The sequence below is a fragment of the Oncorhynchus masou genome, chromosome 17 (genome assembly GCF_036934945.1).
Source record: "Oncorhynchus masou masou isolate Uvic2021 chromosome 17, UVic_Omas_1.1, whole genome shotgun sequence".
Lineage (NCBI taxonomy): Eukaryota > Metazoa > Chordata > Actinopteri > Salmoniformes > Salmonidae > Oncorhynchus > Oncorhynchus masou.
Window position 1 is genome coordinate 44,531,773 of NC_088228.1, and position 14,741 is coordinate 44,546,513.

Here is a 14,741-nt window from a genome sequence, read left to right on the forward strand (position 1 = left end):
CTCACCTATGGTCACTCCTAAATCATCTACAGATAGAAAACAGACCCCAACCAGGGAAACAACTGATTTAACTTCTCTGACCTATTCACCATAACTCTAAATCATCTACAGTGATAGAAAACAGACGAACCGCAACTGCATGTCTGGCAGACATATCTGTGTGGATGACAGGATCACCACCTCAAGCTGAACCTCGGCCTATAGCACCATAACTCTAAATCATCTACAGTGATAGAAAACAGACCCCCCAGGGAAACAACTGATTTAACCCGTCTGACCTATAGCACCATCACTCTAAATCATCTACAGTGAAAACAGACCCCAACCAGTCCTCCTCCAGGGAAACAGAGCGACCTAAGAACCATAACTCTAAATCATCCAGTGATAGAAAACAGACACCCAACTGATTTAACAGTTCTCTGACCTACACCATAACAAATCATCTACAGTGATGAAAACCCCCAACCAGGGAAACAACTGATTTAACAGGTTCATGCTCTAACAAATCATCTACAGTGATAGAAAACAGACCCCAACCAGGGAAACAACTGATTTAACAGACCCTGCCTCACACAGGAAATCATCTACAGGCGCAGGTCAACTGATCCAGGCACTCTGTCATCTCCTAAATCATCTACAGTGATTAAAACAGACCCCAACCAGGGAAACAACTGATTTAACAGGCTGGGCTCCCTGACCTATAGCACCATAACTCTAAATCATCTACAGTGATAGAAAACAGACCCCAGCCAGGGAAACAACTGATCTAACAGGTGTTCAACCTTCCCAAACTCTAAATCATCTACGTGATAGAAAACACCCCCAGCTCAACTCCGTTAACTCTGACTCCATAACTGGCTTCATCTACAGTGATAGAAAACAGACCCCAACCAGGGAAACAACTGATTTAACATGGTGACCTATAGCACCATAACTCTAAATCATCTACAGTGATAGAAAACAGACCCCAACCAGGGAAACAACTGATTTAACCAGGCTCTGATCAGGCACCATACACCCAAATCATCTAGTGATAGAAAACACTGGGAAACAACTGATTTAACATCCTGACCTATGGCACTAACTCTAAATCATCTACAGTCCCTACCACTGAAACTGATTTAACAGTTCCCGCTCAGCCCAGTCAAAACTGTTCGCTGCTCTGGCCCCCCCAATGGTGGAACAAACTCCCTCTGACCTATAGCACCAGGACAGCATCTACAGTGATAGAAAACAGATCCCAACCAGGGAAACAACTGATTTAACAGGAGACACCTGAAAGCACCACTCTAAATCATCTACAGTGATAGGAATACCTAGGATTTAACAGGATAAAGTAATCCTAAATCATCTACAGTGATAGAAAACAGACCCCAACCAGGGAATGATTTAGATGCACTATTGTAACTGATAGCTGTTCCACTGATGTCAACTGAAACAGTGAATCTGACCTCACCATAACTCTAAATCATCTACAGGATAGAAAACAGACCCCAACCAGGGAAACAACTGATTTAACATGTTATGACCTAAATAACTCTAAATCATCTACAGTGATAGAAAACAGACCCCAACCAGGGAAACAACTGATTTAACAGTTAACTCTGACCTATAGCACCATAACTCTAAATCATCTACAGTGATAGAAAACAGACCCCAACCAGGGAAACAACTGATTTAACAGGCTGGTTACCTCTGACCTATAGCACCATAACTCTAAATCATCTACAGTGATAGAAAACAGACCCCAACCAGGGTAAACAACTGATTTAACAGTTACCTCTGACCTATAGCACCATAACTCTAAATCATCTACAGTGATAGAAAACAGACCCCAACCAGGGAAACAACTGATTTAACAGTTAACTCTGACCTATAGCACCATAACTCTAAATCATCTACAGTGATAGAAAACAGACCCCAACCAGGGAAACAACTGATTTAACAGGCTGGTTACCTCTGACCTATAGCACCATAACTCTAAATCATCTACAGTGATAGAAAACAGACCCCAACCAGGGAAACAACTGATTTAACAGTTACCTCTGACCTATAGCACCATAACTCTAAATCATCTACAGTGATAGAAAACAGACCCCAACCAGGGAAACAACTGATTTAACAGTTAACTCTGACCTATAGCACCATAACTCTAAATCATCTACAGTGATAGAAAACAGACCCCAACCACCAGGGTAACAACTGATTTAACAGTTACCTCTGACCTATAGCACCATAACTCTAAATCATCTACAGTGATAGAAAACAGACCCCAACCAGGGAAACAACTGATTTAACAGTTAACTCTGACCTATAGCACCATAACTCTAAATCATCTACAGTGATAGAAAACAGACCCCAACCAGGGAAACAACTGATTTAACAGGCTGGTTACCTCTGACCTATAGCACCATAACTCTAAATCATCTACAGTGATAGAAAACAGACCCCAACCAGGGAAACAACTGATTTAACAGGCTGGTTACCTCTGACCTATAGCACCATAACTCTAAATCATCTACAGTGATAGAAAACAGACCCCAACCAGGGAAACAACTGATTTAACAGGCTGGTTACCTCTGACCTATAGCACCATAACTCTAAATCATCTACAGTGATAGAAAACAGACCCCAACCAGGGAAACAACTGATTTAACAGGCTGGTTACCTCTGACCTATAGCACCATAACTCTAAATCATCTACAGTGATAGAAAACAGACCCCAACCAGGGAAACAACTGATTTAACAGGCTGGTTAACCTCTGACCTATAGCACCATAACTCTAAATCATCTACAGTGATAGAAAACAGACCCCAACCAGGGAAACAACTGATTTAACAGGCTGGTTACCTCTGACCTATAGCACCATAACTCTAAATCATCTACAGTGATAGAAAACAGACCCCAACCAGGGAAACAACTGATTTAACAGGCTGGTTACCTCTGACCTATAGCACCATAACTCTAAATCATCTACAGTGATAGAAAACAGACCCCAACCAGGGAAACAACTGATTTAACAGTTAACTCTGACCTATAGCACCATAACTCTAAATCATCTACAGTGATAGAAAACAGACCCCAACCAGGGAAACAACTGATTTAACAGGCTGGTTACCTCTGACCTATAGCACCATAACTCTAAATCATCTACAGTGATAGAAAACAGACCCCAACCAGGGAAACAACTGATTTAACAGTTAACTCTGACCTATAGCACCATAACTCTAAATCATCTACAGTGATAGAAAACAGACCCCACCAGGGAAACAACTGATTTAACAGGCTGGTTACCTCTGACCTATAGCACCATAACTCTAAATCATCTACAGTGATAGAAAACAGACCCCAACCAGGGAAACAACTGATTTAACAGGCTGGTTACCTCTGACCTATAGCACCATAACTCTAAATCATCTACAGTGATAGAAAACAGACCCCAACCAGGGAAACAACTGATTTAACAGTTAACTCTGACCTATAGCACCATAACTCTAAATCATCTACAGTGATAGAAAACAGACCCCAACCAGGGAAACAACTGATTTAACAGGCTGGTTACCTCTGACCTATAGCACCATAACTCTAAATCATCTACAGTGATAGAAAACAGACCCCAACCAGGGAAACAACTGATTTAACAGGCTGGTTACCTCTGACCTATAGCACCATAACTCTAAATCATCTACAGTGATAGAAAACAGACCCCAACCAGGGAAACAACTGATTTAACAGGCTGGTTACCTCTGACCTATAGCACCATAACTCTAAATCATCTACAGTGATAGAAAACAGACCCCAACCAGGGAAACAACTGATTTAACAGGCTGGTTACCTCTGACCTATAGCACCATAACTCTAAATCATCTACAGTGATAGAAAACAGACCCCAACCAGGGAAACAACTGATTTAACAGGCTGGTTACCTCTGACCTAGAGCACCATAACTCTAAATCATCTACAGTGATAGAAAACAGACCCCAACCAGGGAAACAACTGATTTAACAGTTACCTCTGACCTATAGCATCAACACTCTAAATCATCTACAGTGATAGAAAACAGACCCCAACCAGGGAAACAACTGATTTAACAGGCTGGTTACCTCTGACCTATAGCACCATAACTCTAAATCATCTACAGTGATAGAAAACAGACCCCAACCAGGGAAACAACTGATTTAACAGGCTGGTTAACTCTGACCTATAGCACCATAACTCTAAATCATCTACAGTGATAGAAAACAGACCCCTCTGACCAGGGAAACAACTGATTTAACAGGCTGGTTACCTCTGACCTATAGCACCATAACTCTAAATCATCTACAGTGATAGAAAACAGACCCCAACCAGGGAAACAACTGATTTAACAGTTACCTCTGACCTATAGCACCATAACTCTAAATCATCTACAGTGATAGAAAACAGACCCCAACCAGGGAAACAACTGATTTAACAGTTAACTCTGACCTATAGCACCAACACTCTAAATCATCTACAGTGATAGAAAACAGACCCCAACCAGGGAAACAACTGATTTAACAGGCTGGTTACCTCTGACCTATAGCACCATAACTCTAAATCATCTACAGTGATAGAAAACAGACCCCAACCAGGGAAACAACTGATTTAACAGTTACCTCTGACCTATAGCACCATAACTCTAAATCATCTACAGTGATAGAAAACAGACCCCAACCAGGGAAACAACTGATTTAACAGTTACCTCTGACCTATAGCACCATAACTCTAAATCATCTACAGTGATAGAAAACAGACCCCAACCAGGGAAACAACTGATTTAACAGGCTGGTTACCTCTGACCTATAGCACCATAACTCTAAATCATCTACAGTGATAGAAAACAGACCCCAACCAGGGAAACAACTGATTTAACAGTTACCTCTGACCTATAGCACCATAACTCTAAATCATCTACAGTGATAGAAAACAGACCCCAACCAGGGAAACAACTGATTTAACAGTTAACTCTGACCTATAGCACCATAACTCTAAATCATCTACAGTGATAGAAAACAGACCCCAACCAGGGAAACAACTGATTTAACAGGCTGGTTACCTCTGACCTATAGCACCATAACTCTATACTCTCCCACACACTGAGGCTGGAAGTTTGCTTGAGTTGCCTTTTAGCCTGTGCAGGCTTGGATAAACACTCAGCCAAGCATGAAGTGTGATCTTCACCTAATAACCTACACTTCCCATACTCACTCCCTGACCCATGCCATGTGTGTATCTCTTTCCCCTGAGGGGGATGGAGAGGTTTACTCTCCTCGTAGCTTGGGTTGGAGTGGTTGGATGAAGTGTGGATTATAAAACACTCATCCAGGCATGAAGTGTGATCTCGGAGAGGGGTTTGTTTGTGGATTAGGCCTCAGTATAATTCTACCAGACTCACATAGTGCACAATATTTGACCCGACACCTATCTACATCTAGGAAATCAGGTAATAGGGTGTCATTTGACATTCAACCTTTGAGTGTTGCTCTGTAGGAGGTGAACTATTTGAGTGTTGCACTGTAGGAGGTGAACTATTTGAGTGTTGCGCTGTAGGAGGTGAACTATTTGAGTGTTGCTCCATTGGACCAAGATCAGCTGCTTTAATCTGACCCTCCATCTTCCAGGAGTTAATTCTTGTGAAGAAACATCGGAGGCAGGCTTCCTCTTGCCACATGATTAGCGTGAACAATAATGGCCAAGTGGTCAGTGTTACTGTGTTCCTGTAGAAGATAATGGCATTTTGGGAATGATTTGACGGCAGATTATTCAACACAGCACCAGTGAATGGAATGTGAAGAGCGACAAAAAATGAGAGCTCATCTTCTGTATCCTATTTCTCCCTCCTCATCTCTCTTCTTTACTTCCTGCCATATGCACGTCCTCTCCCATTACATCCATCTATCATCTTTTCCTCCCTTCTCTCCACTCCACTCCACCCCAACCCTTCTATACTCATTCCCTCAGTTAGCCAAAGCAGAGGCAGAGTCAGGCTTTTGTGGGCCTCCATTGTAATTGCACACACAGAGTTATCCTACATAGGGCTCCGGTGATTTTCTGTTTACTGACCCTGGCGGTAATTGATAACAACTTCCACATTGTTTCCTGTGTGGAACGGACTGCTGGCATCCACAAGCAGCCTGGTCCCTGTGGGTACATAAGGGCACATGCTCAGGACCATGTTCTGGTCCCAGCTGACTGGACCGCTGCTTCCCTCTGTTTCTCCCTCCTTTTATCCCTTGGGAATGCCTCAATAGAATGCACTCAATTCAATACACTCCCAATGTTTTTCATTTCCTATCTTGAATCAGCGCTCTCCCACGCATTGTTTCACTTTCTCTCTTCCACTCTTCATATCTTTCTTGCTATCTCACTTGCGTTCAATCTCTTGTGCTTCCTCCCTCTCTCTACCTCTATCTTGCTCTGTACTCTGTACCAGGATCTCAAAAGAATGTTGAGTAATGTTTCATAACTTTCTTCATAGCTCTCCATCCGGTTTGTCCTGGAGGGAGAAACACATGTGAATCAGATCTTTATTTCCCTGATTTGCCAAAGAGCATAGAGATATATCCTTATCATTCCCTCTCTCTGGCTTGATGCTCCCTTTTGTTTTCGGGAGGAAGCAGACAAGGGTTGAAAGGGCTCATAGTAGGAGTAAGATAAAGTTGCCCCTAGACTAAGGTTAGTTTTGTGTTTAATCCTAGATCTGTGAGTTTGAGTTTATTTTTTACTTTTACGGGGACAGTGCACATTAATCAACGTTTCAGTAAAAGTGACGGTTCATTTTCAACCGCAGTCCCTGGGCAGGTTATTAAAAACAATTACAATACAGACAATCAATGAGCAGTGAGCACACACAGAACAACATAGGACAAGCAAGACATAGCATGCAGACAGAGCAACATAGGACAAAAAGCAACAAGACAAAATCCATAAAAGCAACAAAGTGTTTCCACACAAGCTACAGTCAACAGACAACATGGAAAGCGGCAATACACAGCTAGGGACCATGTTCACAAATCTGATGGACCTTTAGGCATGTATTCATGCCTTTTGTGAAAGTGTGATAGGTGGTGCAGTTATGTGTGTCTGATGGCAGTGTATTCCAGACATGGGAAGCTCTCAAAGAGAAAGCGGATTTACTAAAGGTGCTTTTCCTTAAGGGAACTATACAGTCACCTCTCATGGCAGACCTTGTGGATCTGCTGCCATATGTTTGGGTTTTCTGTTTAACAAAAATACTGAGTGGAGGGGGAGGAGCCAGGCCATTTAGGATCTTGAATACAAGACATGCTTGCACAAGATTTTCCCAACTCAGGAGCTCATGCTTTCTGAGGATGAACAGTGAAGACGGCTATTGGGCTTCCTATCAAGCACTTTGAGAGCCTGTTTGTAGACAGACTGAATAGATTTTAATGTTGTACAGCAAGCTTGGGCCCAACTAGTCAATCAGTATGTTAAGTGGGGGAGTATCATAGATTTGAAGTACAGTTTTGCCACCTCTGTAGTCAAACAATTGTGTATAAGTCGTACACTAGCTAGGTTGAATTTAGTTATTTGAATGACCTTTTTCACCCAATTTTTTAAAGAGAGGTTGGAATCAAGTATCATGCCAAGGTACTTATATTTAAAATTTATTAGCGAATTTATGAAACTTGTGCTGGTGTAAAAATAATTTGATGTGGGGCGCCGTCCTCAAACAATCGCATGGCATGTTTGCGCTGTAATAGCTACTGTAAATCGGGCAGTGCAGTTAGATTAACAAGAATTTAAGCTTTCAGCCAATATCAATGTTTAATATCCATAATTGTTATGATTATTTATTTGAATTGCGCGCCCTCCAGTTTCACCGGAAGTTGTCCTGCTAAAAATATTCCAAAACATGCATCCTGTTTGCAATAAGGACCATGGTGGCTGCTGTTATGGTATGCTTGTCATCGGCAAGGACTAGGGAGTTTTTGGGATAAAAGAACTAGACTCGAGCTAAGCACAGGGAAAGTCCTAGTTGAAAACCTGCTTCCATCTGCTTTCCAACAGACACTGGGAGATGAATTCCCCTTTCAGCAGGACATCAACCTCAAACACAAGACAAATATACACTGGAGTTGCTTACCAGGACAACATTCAAAACTTACAGCTTTGTCTTAAAGTGTTTTGAAAATCTATGGAAAGACTTGAAAATGGCTGTATAACAATGATCAACAACCAACTTGATAGAGCTTGATAAATATTTTTTTTGTTGCAAATATTGTACAGGTGTGCAAAGCTCTTATTGACGTACCCAGAAAGACTCACAGCTGTTTTCACTGGGAAAGGTGATTCTAACATTTATTAACTTCATGTGCTTCTCAGTTTACTTGGAGATAACTGTACAACCATCAAGATGAATTGTCAGATCAAACAACATATCTCTTTGTTTTGAGTTTAAAAGTTAAACATTTGCCGCCATCCACTTCCTTATGTCTGAAACACAGTCTTCCAGGGTAGCCAATTTTGGGGCTTCACCATGTTTAATGTTTCATTGAAATGTTCAGCTGTGTGTCGTCTGCATAACAGTGAAAGTTGACATTGTGTTTCCGAATGACATCACCAAGAGGAATATATAGTGAAAACAATAGTGGTCCTAAAATGGAACCTTGAGGGACACTTAAACTAACAATTGATTTGTCAGAGGACAAACCATCCACAGAGACGAACTGATATCTTTCCATAAGATAAGATCTATACCAGACAATAGCTTGTCCCTGTAGGCCAATTAGGGTTTCAAATCTCTCCAAAAGAATGTGGTGATCGATGGTGTCAAAAGTGGAACTAAGGTCTAGTAGCACGAGGACAGATGCAGAGCCTTGGTCTGGCTCCATTAAAAGGACATTTACCACCTTCACGGGTGCAGTCTCAGTACTATGGTTGGGTCTGAGAGAGAGAGAGAGAGAGAGAGAGAGAGAGAGAGAGAGAGAGAGAGAGAGAGAGAGAGAGAGAGAGAGAGAGAACTGGGAGAACTGGGAGAACTGGGAGAACTGGGAGAACTGTGATCCCATCCAACAATACTCCAAGACAGGGCCAACCAGGCAGGATATAACCCCACTCACTTTGCCAAAGCACAGCCCCCACAGCACTAGAAGGATATCAACAGACCACTAACTTACTTCCCTGACACAACAAGGCTGAGTATGTCCCATGAAGATAGATCACGAAGATGGGAGAATTTGGGAAGGTTGAAGACCAGGCAGGCTTCAGCGTTCTGGATAAGTTGTTGGGGTTTGATGGCACTAGCTGGTTGATGCAGTGAGATAAGTAGACACACAGCCTTGAGTAAAGATGATGTCAAGCCTATGTCCTGCCTTCTGAGTGGGAAGGGACTGGGAAAGGGGAAAAAGGAAAAAGAGTTGGACCCTTCCTGCTGTCAATGACCAAAAGCGCCCTCTTTGGTCTCATGGGTGGAATGATATAATTTTTTTAAATAATTTCATAATTAATTTTAAACTGTTTTCAACCGACGAAAATCCAATGTTTCTATGTCAAAAAGTTGTGTTATATTTCAGTCTTCTGTGATGTATATAAAGTGTAATATTGGATGCAAGCTCAAAACACTTACCAATACATGGTCGGACAGTAGACCTCTGAGACTGAAAAATGAGTGTTTTCCATATTGACTGTATTATAGTGTATCTGTATGCTGGCTTCACAAAAATTATTTACAAGTAAATGGACAATAAAGTATATCACCTTTTCTTGTATAGCTTCTGCCATTTTGACTGCTTTGTTAATGTTTTAACTGCAGGTTGTATAGCTTTTTAACAAAACTCTGCCATGTTGACTGCTTTGTTAATGTTTTAACTGCAGATTGTATAGCTTTTTAACAAAACTCTACCATGTTGACTGCTTTGTTAATGTTTTAACTGCAGGTTGTATAGCTTTTTAACAAAACTCTGCCATGTTGACTGCTTTGTTAATGTTTTAACTGCAGGTTGTATAGCTTTTTAACAAAACTCTGCCATGTTGACTGCTTTGTTAATGTTTTAACTGCAGGTTGTATAGCTTTTTAACAAAACTCTACCATGTTGACTGCTTTGTTAATGTTTTAACTGCAGATTGTATAGCTTTTTAACAAAACTCTACCATGTTGACTGCTTTGTTAATGTTTTAACTGCAGGTTGTATAGCTTTTTAACAAAACTCTGCCATGTTGACTGCTTTGTTAATGTTTTAACTGCAGGTTGTATAGCTTTTTAACAAAACTCTGCCATGTTGACTGCTTTGTTAATGTTTTAACTGCAGATTGTATAGCTTTTTAACAAAACTCTGCCATGTTGACTGCTTTGTTAATGTTTTAACTCCCGATTGTATAGCTTTTTAACAAAACTCTGCCATGTTGACTGCTTTGTTAATGTTTTAACTCCCGATTGTATAGCTTTTTAACAAAACTCTGCCATGTTGACTGCTTTGTTAATGTTTTAACTCCCGATTGTATAGCTTTTTAACAAAACTCTGCCATGTTGACTGCTTTGTTAATGTTTTAACTGCAGGTTGTATAGCTTATATACAAAACTCTGCCATGCTGACTGCTTTGTTAATGTTTTAACTGCAGATTGTATAGCTTTTTAACAAAACTCTGCCATGTTGACTGCTTTGTTAATGTTTTAACTGCAGGTTGTATAGCTTTTTAACAAAACTCTGCCATGTTGACTGCTTTGTTAATGTTTTAACTGCAGATTGTATAGCTTTTTAACAAAACTCTGCCATGTTGACTGCTTTGTTAATGTTTTAACTGCAGGTTGTATAGCTTTTTAACAAAACTCTGCCATGTTGACTGCTTTGTTAATGTTTTAACTGCAGATTGTATAGCTTTTTAACAAAACTCTGCCGTGTTGACTGCTTTGTTAATGTTTTAACTGCAGATTGTCACTTTAACGAAGAGAGTTGAGCCAGAAGAAAGAAATGTATAGATAGAAAGAGGAACAAAAAAGAAGAGAGCAGAATGGGAAAAAAACAGACCAGCGGTCAATTGGGCTCCCGAGTGGCGCAGTGGTCTAAGGAACTACATTTCAGTGCTAGAGGTGTCACTACAGACCCTGGTTCAATTCCAGGCTGTATCGCAACTGGCTGAGATTGGCATCTGACCTTTGACCCCCTCCTAAGAATAACTTCTTTCTGGTGATTGGTCCTTTCATTACGTTGACTGAAGGTAAATGTCGCCAACTCCTCCTGTCAAATTAACCAATGACAAATGTGTCTCCCGGGCCTAACGAGGCCTCATTTTCTGTTACCTTCACTAATTTGTCTTACTCCACACCTAGACACACGCAAAAGGCCACATTTCTCATTATTAAATCGCGATTGAGCTCCCTCACTTCTGAGATATGGAGATTTATAGTGAGTGACAAGTTCAATAGGGACTCCATTACATTAGGTTAGACAGCGCTGTGGCGACCATAACTCAATACAGATGGACAACCTGTTTCCATAATTATCTGAGAAAGGCCACACAGGGCTGGAAAACTAGGTCATTATTAATCATTCTTTACAACGTTTCAAGGTAAGACCCAGATGCAGACACTGTCGAATTAACAACAGTTTAATAATCCAACAGGGACATGCAAAAGACAGGTCAAGGGCAGGTAGGGGTCAGAAATCCAGATAGGTGGGGCAAAGGTACAGGACGGCAGGCAGGCTCAGGGTAGGCATAGGTCAGTAATCCAGATAGGTGGGGCAAAGGTACAGGATGGCAGGCAGGCTCAGGGTAGGCAGAGGTCAGTAATCCAGATAAGTGGGGCAAAGGTACAGGATGGCAGGCAGGCTCAGGGTAGGCAGAGGTCAGTAATGGAGATACGTGGGGCAAAGGTACAGGACGGCAGGCAGGCTCAGGGTAGGCAGAGGTCAGTAATCCAGATAGGTGGGGCAAAGGTACAGGACGTCAGGCAGGCTCAGGGTAGGCAGAGGTCAGTAATGGAGATACGTGGGGCAAAGGTACAGGACGGCAGGCAGGCTCAGGGTAGGCAGAGGTCAGTAATCCAGATAAGTGGGGCAAAGGTACAGGACGGCAGGCAGGCTCAGGTTAGGCAGAGGTCAGTAATGGAGATACGTGGGGCAAAGGTACAGGACGGCAAGCAGGCAGGCTCAGCGTAGGCAGAGGTTAGTAATGGAGATACGTGGGGCAAAGGTACAGGACGGCAGGCAGGCTCAGGGTAGGCAGAGGTCAGTAATGGAGATATGTGGGGCAAAGGTACAGGACGGCAGGCAGGCTCAGGGTAGGCAGAGGTCAGTAATGGAGATATGTGGGGCAAAGGTACAGGATGAGGGTCAGGGTAGGCAGAGGTCAGTAATCCAGATAGGTGGGGCAAAGTTACAGGACGGCAGGCAGGCTCAGGGTAGGCAGAGGTCAGTAATCCAGATAGGTGGGGCAAAGGTACAGGACGGCAGGCAGGCTCAGGGTCAGGGTAGGCAGAGGTCAGTAATGGAGGTACGTGGGGCAAAGGTACAGGACGGCAGGCAGGCTCAGGGTAGGCAGAGGTCAGTAATCCAGATAGGTAAAGCAAAGGTACAGGACGGCAGGCAGGCTCAGGGTAGGCAGAGGTCAGTAATCCAGATAGGTGGGGCAAAGGTTCAGGACGGCAGGCAGGCTCAGGGTAGGCAGAGGTCAGTAATGGAGATATGTGGGGCAAAGGTACAGGACGGCAGGCAGGCTCAGGGTAGGCAGAGGTCAGTAATCCAGATAGGTGGGGCAAAGGTACAGGATGGCAGGCAGGCTCAGGGTAGGCATAGGTCAGTAATCCAGATAGGTGGGGCAAAGGTACAGGACGGCAGGCAGGCTCAGGGTAGGCAGAGGTCAGTAATGGAGATATGTGGGGCAAAGGTACAGGACGGCAGGCAGGCTCAGGGTAGGCAGAGGTCAGTAATCCAGATAGGTAAGGCAAAGGTACAGGACGGCAAGCAGGCTCAGGGTAGGCAGAGGTCAGTAATCCAGATAGGTAAAGCAAAGGTACAGGACGGCAAGCAGCCTCAGGGTAGGCAGAGGTCAGTAATCCAGATAGGTAAGGCAAAGGTACAGGACGGCAGGCAGGCTCAGGGTAGGCAGAGGTCAGTAATCCAGATAGGTAAGGCAAAGGTACAGGACGGCAAGCAGGCTCAGGGTAGGCAGAGGTCAGTAATGGAGATATGTGGGGCAAAGGTACAGGACGGCAGGCAGGCTCAGGGCAGGCAGAGGTCAGTAATGGAGATATGTGGGGCAAAGGTACAGGACGGCAGGCAGGGTCAGGGTAGGCAGAGGTCAGTAATGGAGATATGTGGGGCAAAGGTACAGGACGGCAGGCAGGCTCAGGGTAGGCAGAGGTCAGTAATGGAGATATGTGGGGCAAAGGTACAGGACGGCAGGCAGGCTCAGGGTAGGCAGAGGTCAGTAATGGAGATAGGTGGGGCAAAGGTACAGGACGGCAGGCAGGCTCAGGGTAGGCAGAGGTCAGTAATGGAGATAGGTGGGGCAAAGGTACAGGACGGCAGGCAGGCTCAGGGCAGGCAGAGGTCAGTAATCCAGATAGGTGGGGCAAAGGTACAGGACGGCAGGCAGGCTCAGGGCAGGCAGATAAGGTCAAACCTGGAAAACTAGAGAACAGGAACAATCACGAGACAGGAAGAGTGAGGAAATAACTCTGGTAGATTTAATGAAACAAAACAAACTGTCAACAGACAAACAGAGAACACAGGTATAAATACACAAGGGATAATGGGGAAGATGGGCAACACCTGGAGAGGGGTGGAGACAAAGACAGGTGAATTACAAAGACAGTTGAAACAGATTAGGGTGTGACAATTCCCCTGTCTTGTCTTTGATGGATTAACCTTGGACACAAGCTGGAGAGAGGGAAAGAGAGCTGATCCATGCAGTTGCTGCTCTGTTAGACTAGTCTTTATAGTTGAAGCTGGCTGTGGCTGTAAAGTACACATTGAGTTAGAGTGGTGAGGCACTTGACCTGTAAATAACGTTCTTATAGTAGATGCCCTTTTACAGAAGAGGGGAATGAGACAGATAGAGAGATAAAGAGAGAGTGATAGAGGGAGGCAGATGTGTAAACTCCAGGTGCTGGGAAAGCAGTGGCTAAACTAACAGTTAATAATAAGGTCAGAGGTCAAATAGCTGATGGTTAGGACAGGACCCTGCTGGTCCCCAAACCAGGGGCTAGGAGGGGGTCTAGGAGGCTACAAGGGGCCAACTTTATTTGTAGGGGAGACTGTCAGTATGTTTTAATGCTCTGAGACCTGGGGAGGAATGTGTCTGAGGGGCGGTTGTGGGGTATATTGAAGATTGGACGTTGCCATTACATGATCTACAAAAAACATCAAAGTATCTCCTTCATTTGGCAATGTTTCAAAATCTCCAAGGTGATCATTGGTTGACCTTTTTGAATATATTTTAGAGGACACAAGGGACCACACAGGAGGGACAGAGAAGGAACAGAAGGAGTGAGCAGAGGGGTCAAACAGAAGGGAATGATCGAAGGAATAAAGAAGATGAAGGAGTGGAGGAAAACACAGAAGCAAGCAAACAGGAGTCTGTGGAGTTATGTTCTCTGTCACCGTAAATAAATCATTCTGGAATTCCCAGCCTCCAGACCTCCAGCTGCGAGTTTGAAACGGGGGAGCAGGTCATCTGGAAGTGACAGGAAGGAGTGAAGCAAACATCCTGGAAGGACCTCAGATAACAGGCAGAAGAACAAGTGATTAGTCTTTAC